Genomic DNA, 12,340 nt, shown 5'->3' on the forward strand with positions numbered 1-12,340 from the left:
TAGCCTCTCATTCAACCCACCTCATCCATGTCTGCCATGGAGCCTACTTACACAATACCCATCTAACTATACTAGGCCCATATCTCTCTGTGCCATCTCTATCCAAGCTTTCACCATTTAAAGATTCTTATTATATCTGCCTGCTGCATCTCCTCTGGGATCCTGGCCGAGAAACAGAAAAATGCTGGAAAACGGGGCTAACTTTCAAGGTCATTGAATTTATTTCAGAAGTGGGAAATGTTGCAGAGGGAGCCAATATTAAGTAAGAATTAATGTGGAGGAGGGAAAATGCAATCAAGTAGCCATCTCTAAAGCAAGGGAAAAAGAGAGTGACTTAATGATCAGCAGCTCTGCTGCTGGAATATGCAAGCAGGCTACAGAGAGATAATACACAAAGTGGTCATACAATCTGCATTCGGGTTTAATTGGGATCCCTTGTTTAATAAGGATCTCTAAACTAGCAAAGGTTGGTGGAATTATATTCAATATTAACTTCCCAGATGAAATCAGCAAAGGATGTGAAAAGGACAGCTTTAGTTTTCTTTTGAAAAGGAGCAGAGGGGTGTAACCACTAGTCTGGCTCCGCTGTATGTTTGATGGGCGGAAAGGTCATAAGAAAAGTCAAAGATTAGTTGCTTTATGTCATCTTTATTGGATTATGCAGGAGGTTCATTTCATGTTTTTGGCACATTATCTCATTCAAGAAGAACTGGACTAACTATCAAATTATTGTGATCTTGCATGGCAAAAACCAAAGAAATTCAAAATGACTTTAAACAGACAAATTATTAAAGATTACAAACACAGACAATTTACTTTCATCACTACAAAGAGCTCCTTCTGAGCAGTCAACAAAAAAATGAATTGACTGAAGCAGTATACAGATGTCTCAATTTGTATCATGCACTGCACATTGTCAATCATTTGGTTTTATGTTTTTGGTCTTCTTCCCGGACAGCTGCTCAACACTGAAGATGATTTGCTTCCACTGCATTTGGGAGGATCTTTGGTATGTCTTTCCCTGGTGTCCAGTGCCGTCCCAGATACTTCATCTTCATTTTGAATAGTCACAGGCCAGGGGCAACCAATAATTGACGAAGACGTCATATATTACAAAAGTGACATAGGGCATTTGCTGAACATAGTTCTCCCTGATAGGCTCTATAGCCTGAGTGTCATTTCAGCAGCCAGTTCTCAGGGTTTGGGAAAATGTGATCAACAAACATGACGTGACAATGGGATTTATTGGCCTTGAACAGGATACAGACAATAACTCATCCATCCTACCTGTGGATTTGGAGCACTGTACGGAGATAGTCTTGTTGAAACCTCTCCTATGTAATGGGTAGTCCATATCCATGAAGTATGCAAAAGAATAGGAATCACTGCTACTTGGCCAACCAAGAGCTTGGAAACAGGCTTGAGGTAGTGGTCTTCAAACAGTGTTTTTCTCTGGTGCATTGAAGATGTAGTGAGTTTTGCATTCTTCACCAAGATGTCCCTCCAGGACTGTGGAGACTGATCCATATTCTCCAAGGGCGGATGATGGCCATGCAAAACAGACAGTACTCATTGTGTAATCTGAAAATTAAAAAAAATGCTGCTTATTTTTGATTCATCAAGGATAGGTTGGCAGCACTAGCACTAACCAGGCTGCCAGACAGCCTTATTTATCCTCATGGTCTTTCTTTTCCTCAATATTCTCTGAGTTCCTCCCAGTCATGGTGTATCTCCTACCCTTATCAGTCCTCCTCAAGTGCATCACCTTTCACTCATCAGGGTTAATTCTAAGGGCATTGCTCTGCCTAAACTACCAATTGGTCAATAGCATCCTGTGGCCCATAACTATCTTTCTCCATATCAACTGCACCACCAATTTTCATGTAAGCTGCACATTTATTAATCATACCTACTCTCCTCATATCAAAATTGCTGATGTTTACAATACCAGCACTGATTATTGTGGTATACCACTTGACACACATTCTGAATTCTGACAGGACATTTTTCAGTCCAAAGAGTTACCATAACTCTATCTAGAATATATGAAAGACATCAGTTCAGAGTGTCTTGACAGTAAAGCAGAACGTAGGTGACTGTAGCATTAAGAAGCCTTTGTAAAATTGAAGTATGTGTATCAGAAGGACAAGTCTCTTTATGCATGTTTAGAGTAAAGGAATAAAGTCATGTTTAGAATTTATGAAGAATAAAAATGAAGAATGAAGAATACTGTAGCCTTTGAAGACAAATCTGCAGAGACCTAAGATAGCATAACAGGAATTCCATAATGCACAGTACTAGAATCAACCATCTTCAGCTGTTTCATCAGTGACGATCCTTCTACCACAAGGTTGGAAATGGGGATTGGTCACTGATAAGTAGTGATTTTGGAGATATTGCAATTAATTGCATTATTTGTACTGGAGAACCAGGTTATGACCAGCTCCAGTGGAAGAGCTTTGAAACACTTCCTCTTGACATTCAATGGCATTACCCTCAAGAATCACCAATGTTGGAAACAATGTTAACTCCAAGGACTAGGAATAATAAAACAATTGACCATCTTGTGACTCCTCAGACTTTCTACCATTCACGAAGTATAACAGCATTGTGATGGAAAATAACATTTTCTGGATATCGGCAGCTTCAATAATACTCAAGATACTCTGCATTATTATGTCAAATCAGCCTGCTTTACCATCCTCTAATTCACCAATACATAAGATTCTGCAACCATTGGTGGATTTGCTCAGTACATCATGATACATTCCACTCCACCATTGGTAGAATCTACACAAGGCACTATCTGGCTGGTGGTGTAGTGCCATCAGCGCTGGACTTCGGAGTGAAGACTCCCGAGTTCGAATCCGGCCGGCTCCCTTGCATGCTTTCTATCCGTGCTGGGTTGAACGGTGAACTAGCAACTCAACCTCATAAAAAAAATAAGAAAGCCTGCTAAAAACAAATGCTGTTGCAGAGTTAAGGGCTTTCTTCTTCCTCATACAAGGCAGTGGCTCAACATTCATCATCCAAGATGCCCACCATCTTCTGGGCCATGCGTCTTCCAAAAGCTACCATTGGGAAAGAGTTACAGAAGCTGGAAGTCTCACAACACCACGTTCAAAAGCAGCTACTTCTCTTTGACCTTTTGGTTCTTCAAACAACCAGCAAAATCCTATGTACTTTGTACTAAAATTGTTTTTGTCCTAATTCTGTTTTTCCTTGTAATAAATGTGTATAATTTATATTCCACTTACACTTTTGTTGTGAATGCTGCTTATATGATGCTATGTGCTTGCAATGCTGCTGAAAGCCTTTCATTGCACCTGTAAAGACACATATTTGTGCATATGACAATGAACATGACTTTGACTTTGACTATTTTAAGCAGTCAGTCCCTTTATCTCAGCAAGATATTTACCATTGCGAAGAATAAGGCACGCATCACTGAGACAAGTTTAAGGTGAGGGGAAAGAGTTTTAAAGGGAACCCTAGGACTAAGACACATGTCCTGATGAAGGATCTTGACCTGAAATATTCTTTTCCATAGTTGCTGAGTTCCTCCAGCATTTTCTGTGTGTTACTTTCATTTCCAGCATCTGCAGATTTTCTCTTGTACAGGAGTAAGATTTTTTTTTGCCTGGAGAGTGTCTGATTCCTGGATCTGAGGAGGTGGTTTAATCAGAAACAATTATTAGGCTTAAGAGGTATTTGGACAGACATTAAATAGGCAAGGCATTGAAGAATGTTGCCCCAATGTGGGCAAATGGGATTAGTATAGATGAGCAATATACTCAACATGTATGTGGTGGACCGAAGGGATCATTTCTGTGCAGTTTGAATTCCTGACTCTGTGATGCTAAGGTCCCTCACCACCAGTTCCAAATGAATGCAAATCAATTTATCTGAACTAGAAATACAGGACTATCTCCCATTTTGGGTCTTGTTTAATTACCCAAACTGCATGGTCCCAGAATGCTTTGTGTTTGTCCATTTACCTTTACAAATGACAAGCAGTCACTGCATTATTTGGAGGTGGGTCAGGCCTACTAACCCCAGAGGACAATATGCTCAGTGACAGCATTAAGAGCAAAAAGCAACAGTCTTGTAAAATGCTAATCAGCTGAACTGAGGAGTGATAATATTTAACAATGGATTGTAATTATGTGTGTTATGTGTGTAGAATACTAAAAGCCCATTATTTTCAAATGCGTGGCATCATAATGAGACACATTTATAAAAATATCTTTACTTTAATTACCCACATTTGAAAAGAAACAGGATGTACTCCAATTTTTCACCCTCCAAAATGGATAGGAAAATGAAGCAGCATATAAAACTGCTGTGCTCATTCCATCTCCATTTGTTTTTACATGATTTTCCTATCCCATCTATATCAGCTTCATCCTTCTAGAAGGCATTGCCTCTCCACGCCCATCTTGACTGACTTGTTCTCTTATTAATAGAAGATTGATAACGTAACTTGTTTCTGAGTAGACAGATAACAATCACTATACAACTAGCAAGCGTCAGCCTTCAGTGTGCTCCCATTGAATATCTACGTTGGCCATAGGAGCACATTCTTTTGTTGTTACCCTTTTTAAATGACTAGGTGCAACTATGTAAAAAGAAACAACTCTCTTTTAGCACAGCAGATAATGTTACGAGGCTGGCAGCAACTTGACACAAGTGATCCAGGAAAGTAACCATGGTATTGATACAGCCACATAGATATATTTGTTCCATATTGGGATAAATCTGGCATAACTAAGAGGCTTTCTGGAATGGTTGGCCAAACGTAGAGGGGATATAATGGGCCATGACCAATCTTGTCTTTCACATCCACCTTCCTGGTGGTGCTACCATGTTTTGATACCTTAATTCTACCTCTTCTATTATTAATACTACAGCATTTTCTTTTGTGTCCCTTCAGTTTACACAACTATATTATACATAAGTCTATTGCTTTTGCGCTTGTCACTGTACTTAGAACATAGAACATTACAGCACTGAGCAAGCTCGTCAGCCTATGATATTGTTCTGACCATTTAACCTACTCTAAGATCAGTCCTACATAAGCCCTTCATTTTTCTATCATCCATCTGCCTATCTAAGTTTCTTAAGTTCTTCTAATGTATCTGCTTCTACCCTGGCAGGGTGTTCCATGCACCCACCGATCTCTGATGTTCCTTCTCCACTTTCTACCAATCACCTTAAAATTATGCATTCTTGAATTACCCATTTCCACTCTGAAAAAAAAAGTCTCTGGCTATCCACTTGATCTATGCCTCTTATCATCTTTTGTCTCTCTATTAAGTTATGCCTCCTTCTCCTTCACTCTGCAGAGGAAAGCCCTAGCTCTGTCAACCTATCTTCTTAACACTGCCAAAAAACCCGCCATTAACCCTCTTCCAAGAGCTCCGAACCCAGCTTTCATCCATGCCGGGTCTTCACAGTTTCCTCTGACCTTTGCCTCTCTGAGGTGAACATTCTGTCCTCAAGAAGGGCCTCACCTTTATCCCCCTGTCCACACCTCAGTGAGTTCCGTGCCCGCCATGACGCTGAGCTCTTCTTCTGCCGTGTATGTGTCCATACCTACTTCCTTGGCAAGGACTCTCCGGCCCGCACTGATGACGCCTTCTCCCATCTCCAAACTTCTGCCTCTTCCTGAACACCCTGCTCTGGTATTCTGCCTGCTCTGGATCTTTTCATTACTAACTGCCAATGATTCGTCACCTGTCTTGATGGGAAAAGGTGGACAGGGAAGGGAAATAAACACCAGAGATATGGTTTATCTGAAATTGGAAAATTCTATTATTCATACCATTGGTCTATAAGAATGGATGGTAACCATGGACTATAAACAGGTACTTTGGACTAAGCACGCATCTTTGAGCTGCGCCAGTGTTGATGTTCAGTGAGCAGATGTTATTTCCAGTCCATGCTGACTGTAGTCTCCTGGTGAGGAAGTCAAAGATCAAGATGTAGAAGGAGGTACAGAGGACCAGGTTTTGGAGCTTGTTGATTAGAACTGAGGGTATAATTGTGTTGAATGCTAAGTTGTAGTCAATAAACTGGAGATTCACATGCTGTTGAGGATTAGATCTGCAGCATTCAAGACCGGTGATCCAGAACTATATAAAATGACTAGGGGTATGACCTAAGGAAGGCTATTTTAAGAGCAAAAAAATTGGAGATGGAATCAGATGCACCACAGCTCTGGCAGGGTTTGCAGGCCATTACTTCCTGCAAGATGAAATCTAACACCATGAATGGCAGTGATGCTTCACTCCCAGATGAGCTCAATGCCTTTTCTGCACGCTTTGAAAGGGAGAATAAAGCCATACCTGTGTGAATCCCTGCTGCATCTGGTGACCCTCTGATCTCGGTCTCAGAGGCTGACATCAGAACATCTTTCAAGACAGTGAACCCTTGCAAGGTGCCAGGCCCCCAGTGGCGTACCTGGTGGGGTGCTGAAAACCTGTGCCAACCAGCTGTTGGGAGTTTTCAACAACATCTTCAATCTCTCACCGCTGCAGTCGGAGGTTCCCACCTGCTTCAAAAGGGTGGCAATCATACATGTGCCCAAGAAGAGAGGCTGAGCTGCCTCAGTGACTATCACCCAGCTGTATTCATACCTACGGTAATGAAGTGCTTTGAGAGGTTGGTCATGGTCAGAATCAGCTCCTGCCCAAGTAAGGATCTGGATCCACTGCAGTTTTCCTATCTCCACAATAGGTCTACAGTGGATGCAGTCTCACTGGGCCTTGAAACTAGAACATTTTTAGTGGAAATTTGTGATAAACGGTCATTTCAAACAATGAAGAGGTGAGCGAAGGCAAGGCTGAACCAAGGGTCGAGGCGTGCGGGTGTGAGACAGAGCCAGAGTGAGGTCAAGGTGTGTTCCTGGAGAAGATGGAGTCGGAGGTGTAGTTGGAGTGAGAGGAGCGGATAAAAGCTGAAGCGGATCTGGGATCAACCATGCTAACTTGATGGGCTGAATGGCCTATTGCTGCTCCTATGTCTTATGGTCTTCTGGTCTCATAGCCACCATGAGCAAATGGAGCCTGGGACTTTCTGATGAAGATGCATCAGGGAAATCAGTTAGCGGCCAACCGTGCTATCAAGTTCCAAGAGTAGTTGGACTGGGGAGGCCTCGGCCACTCTGTACCACCATGGACTCTTGGATTAACTCAAGGATGCCCTCACCTCGGGAAGGCCAACAGGAGGCTTAGAAGTCCTCATCAACCAGTCCACCCGCCTTGATGATCATCTGGTAAGAGGGACTACATTACCAGGTCAAAGAGGGCTAGCCTGAGCCTTCACAAGGAAATCTGCAGATGCTGGAAATTCAAACAACAACACACACAAAATGCTGGCAGAACACAGCAGGCCAGGCAGCATCTATAGGGAGAAGCGCTGTTGATGTTTCAGGCCGAGACCCTTCGTCAGGACTAACGAAGGGACTAACGAAAGAACTAGTCCTGACGAAGGGACCACCAGCATTTTGTGTGTGTTATAGCCTGAGCCTTGCCTCAATTCGTTGAGGTTAAGCCCGATCTCAGACCATGACCAGCTCTTCCTTGCTCGGGACTCTGTTGAGCCCATGCACATCCGGTACATGAAGCATGCTGCCGATGAGAGGTCCCTGCATCAGAATCAAATATGCTGTTATTATTGTGGGAAAGCAGGCCACGTACAAATCAAATATCCGAGGCTGCATCCACGTGGAGAACTGCTAAATCTGAGGAGTGTTGTGAGGACTGTGGACAGCCAATAGTCCCAATCCCAGGGATTCTGGTTTCGTGCTGAAGGCTGAGTTCACCTGAGGTAAGAAATGAAAGCAGGTGAAGGCTTTTGTGGACTCTGGGGCAGCAGGTAATTTTCTGGACTTCGGAATCGCCCATCAGCTCGATATACCACTGAGAGTTGAGCCAGTTCATGCCAACAACTGTCATGGATGGCTATCCACTCAGTTCTGGTCAGATCCAGCAACAGACTGTGGTCTGTGGTCTTGCAGATGAGGTTAGGGGATCATGTGGAAGACTCACCACTGCGATCCTCGAGTACCCGCGGCTGTCCCATCATAATCTTTCCATGGACTGGAGGGAGGGCAGAATCATTGCCTGGGTCAGTTGTTGTAGGAGGGTATGTTTGCAGAGTGGTATTCCAACCCCCAGACTCTGCTGGGACCAATGACCAGCAAGGGGAAAGATTTTGTTGCAAGATAACCCAAAGCCGAAGGGATCCTGCTCCCAGGTCTCAATTAAAGGGAAAACTCCTAAACACGGACCCTTGGAGCCTGTTTCCGGGGGCACGGGCACTAGCTGTAACACCTCATTGCCATTGCCTAAGGATACGACAAAGTTTAGTGAGCCTAGGGAGGAGTCTCGGAGGTCAGTCGAACTACCCCGTCTTCTAAGAATCCTCAAGAGTTGTCCTTGAAGGAGGAACTTGCAACACTCAGACTGGTTGAAATTCCTACTATATACAAGGACTTGCAAGAGGTCTTCAGCAAGGCAAAGGCCTTGACTCATCCACCACACTAACTCTACAACCATGCTATAGATATTCTGCCTGGTACTTGTTCTCCACGTGGTCATGTATATGCACTCTCCGGTCCAGAGACAAGCACAATAGAGGAGATTATAAAGGAAGCTCGTGCTATGGGATTCATTCAGCCCTCCACTTTACCAGTCAATGCAGCCTTCTTCTTAACAAAAGAAAGATGGGAGCCTACGGCTGTGTATGACTATAGAGGATTAAACTGCATAACAGCCAATAATTGTTACCCACTTCCACTCATGAATACTGCCTTTGAAATTCTCCAAGAGTATTCACAAAGCTAGTTCTGTGCAGTGCATATAATTTGATCCATATGAAGGACAGCGATGAGAGGAAGTTCACCAATTGGGCACTATAGTACTTAGTTATACCTTTCAGCCTTGTGAATGTGCCTGCAGTTTTTCAGGCCTTTACAAATGATGTGCTCTGGGATACTCTCCATAAATATGCCTTTGTCTACTTGGATGATATCCAGATCTTCTCAAAGTCCATGGAGGAGCTCATCATTTATGTCCTGGACATTGTAGAGAGTCTTGACCATGGACTTTATGTCAAGCTGGAGAAGTCTGAATTTCACATGATGACTGTTTCATATTTGGGTTTCATCATCTCCAATGGCAATCTGAAGATGGGCTCTATGAAGACCCAGGCAGTCAGGGATTGACTAAAGCCAACCAGTGTCCAACAAGTCCAATGATTCCTGGAAGTTCACCAGGGACTTCAGCACAGTGCCTGCTCTGCTGACAGCTCTAACTAAGAAATCCATGGGCTGCTTTTGCAGAACTTAGACAATGGCTCACATCAGCTCCCATCTAGATTTAAGATAACCCAGGCTGCCCCTTCATCATGGAGGTGGACGCCTCAGACATCAGTGTGGCTGCAATGTTGTCTCAACTGTCACCTTTGGACAGTAAAGTGCAGCCATGTGCATTCTTCTCCAGGCAGCTATCCCCAGCAGAGAGAAACTATGACATTGGAAACTGGGAGCTATTAGCGGTTAAGTTGACATTGGAAGAATGGCGACATTGGCTTGAGGGGGGCCAAGAACCCTTCTATTCCATGGACAGACCACAAGAAAATGGTTTATATTCAATATTCCAAGAGACTGAATTTCAGGCAAGCCAGGTAGTCTCTTTTCTTCAACACTTTTAACCTTGTCCTGCCTGTCAACCAGGAATCAAAAACCAGATGCCTTGTCTCATCAATTTGATGACCCTGAAGGAAAGGGGAACTTATTACCATTTTGCCCAAACTAAGGTGGTAGTGTCAATCTGTTGGGGATTCAACAAGCTTGTTCACAAGGCCCAGGCATAAGGAGGAGATACCTAAGGATGGCCTTCACAGTTGACTGTTTGTTCCAAGCTCCATCAGGTCACAGGTACACCAGTGAGGACATTCATCGAAAATTACTGTGCATTCAGGGGTTGCCAAGACCCTCGAGTTCATCAAGAGAAGTTATTTGTGGCTTAAAATAGTGAAAGCGGTTCAACAATACATAGAGGCATGTGAGGTGTGCGCCTGAAACTGGGAGCCACATACCCAATCTCAAGGGCTCCTCCATCCTCTACCTGCTCCAGAAAGACGATGGGCACACATCTGCATGGACTTTGTCATGGGTCGTCCACCATCCAGGGAAAGACCATCATCATGGGAATTGTTGATTGCATTTTCAAAGGCCTGATGATTCATTTCCTTGGATGAGCTACCATGTGCTGTGGATACAGCTGAAATTGTCCTGGACCGGGTCTTCAGAATCCATGGTTTTCCAGTGGAATTTTTCAAGCACAGTGATGCAACAGTGAGTCTTTCCTCAGCCTTTCACCTGCAGTCCAATGGTCAGATGGACTCTGAAAGATCGGACGAGCGGAGCAACCATTTGCTGTGGGCAGAGGTCGGCCACAACACATTACAGCATTTGGCGCATGAGGTGTTCCCTTTGGAATGCCAATTTGTGTACTCTCTACCATTCCTCCCTGATCAGGAGGCCAAGGTTGGGGTTCCTGCAGCTGATGATCTTGTCCAGTGGTGCAAGGAGAAATGTACTGGGGCAAGGGAGATTTTGTTAGCCTCTAACCGGAAGGCTAAAATAAAGACTAATTGCAAGAGAAGACAAAGACCAGATTTGCATCCTGGGCAACATGTCTGGCTGTTGACTCTGCATTTGCCTTTCCGGGGGGAGTCTAGGAAATTGGTGCCCAAGTTCATGGGAGGCTTCAAGGATCTCAGGAAAGTAAATCCTGTGGCTTATGCCTCGCAGCTCCCCAAACCATCAAAATCAATCCCACTTTTCACACTTCTGAATTAAAACCTGTGAACACCTGCCCTTTAGCCCCACCGCCATCAGTCCCGCCACCAGCCAATTTTTTGACGGGGAACAGATCATCATGGTGAGAAAAATTTTTGGATTCACAAACTGTTTGGGGTGTTCAGCAGGTCCTTGTGGACTGGGAAGGATTTGGACCTGAGGAATGGTTCTGGGTTCCTGAAAGGGACATCTTAGATCTGACTGTCAAATAAGACTACCATCATCACCTCTCTGAGCAGCCAAGGCCACGAGGAGTCGACCATGGGGGGGTGGGATGCAGTGTTCCTGTTACAACACTCACCCAATCACACCAGCTTCTGGCGTTCAGATGATCTAACTCTCTAGATTACAGGTAGCTGGTGTGTAAGGGTTCAGGACCATCCTGCTAATTGTATTCACGTTTTTGGTGCCAAGAATTGAATATCTAAAGAGCACCTGAACAGAACCGTGATCCTCATTTGTAAGCCTAACTGTAGTAATCATCTAGTGTTTTGTTTCTGCCCACTTCTCATTCCAGCTTTGTACTGTGTCTCGATTCCAGCCTCAGATACTCCAGCACTTGGGTCCAAACCATCCTTGTCAAAGCGTCTTGTCACACTTTCAGGTTTCTTGTTTTGTGGCTGCCTGTACACAGTCAAATCTCAAGTTGTATAATTCATACATACTTTGATAATAAAATGTACTTTGATCTTTGACCCCTGGATGATAGCAATAGCCATGTCAGGCTTCTGTTTATTGACTGCAGTTCAACATCATCCTACCTTCAGTACTAATCAACAAGCTCCAAAACCTGGGCCTCTGTATCTCCCTCTGCAAAAGGATCCTTGACTTTCTCATCAGGAGCCCACAGTCAGGGAGGATTGGAAATAATATCGTCTCCTCGTTGACAATCAACACTGGTGCACCTCAAGGATGCAGGCTTACCCACTGCTCTACTCTTTCTATATCCATGACTATACGGCTAGGCACAGCTCAAGTGCCATCTAGAAATTTGCTTATGACACACAACGTTTGGCAGACTATCAGATGGTGATGAGGAGGCATACAGGAATGAGATAGACGAGCTAGTTGAGTGGTTTCATAACAACCTTGCACTCAGTGTCAGTAAAACCAAGCAATTGATTGTGGACTTCAGAAAGGAGAAGTCAGGGGAACACTAACCAGTCCTCATTGAGGGATCAGTAGTGGAAGGGGCAAACAGTTTCAAGTTCCTGGTGTCAACATCTCTGAAGATCTATCCTGGGCACAACACATTGATTCAATTACAAAGAAGGAATGATTGTGGGTATATTTCATAAGGAGTTTGAGGAGAACTGGTATGTCACCAAAGATATTCGCAAATTTCTATAAATGTACCATGGAGAGCATTCTAACTGGTTGCATCACTGACTGGTATGGAGGAGCCACTGCACAGGACTGGAAAAAGCTGCAGAAAGTTGCCAGCTCAGCTATCTTCAACATGGGATCTAG

This window comes from Hypanus sabinus, chromosome 22 (genome assembly GCF_030144855.1).
Source record: "Hypanus sabinus isolate sHypSab1 chromosome 22, sHypSab1.hap1, whole genome shotgun sequence".
Taxonomy (NCBI): domain Eukaryota; kingdom Metazoa; phylum Chordata; class Chondrichthyes; order Myliobatiformes; family Dasyatidae; genus Hypanus; species Hypanus sabinus.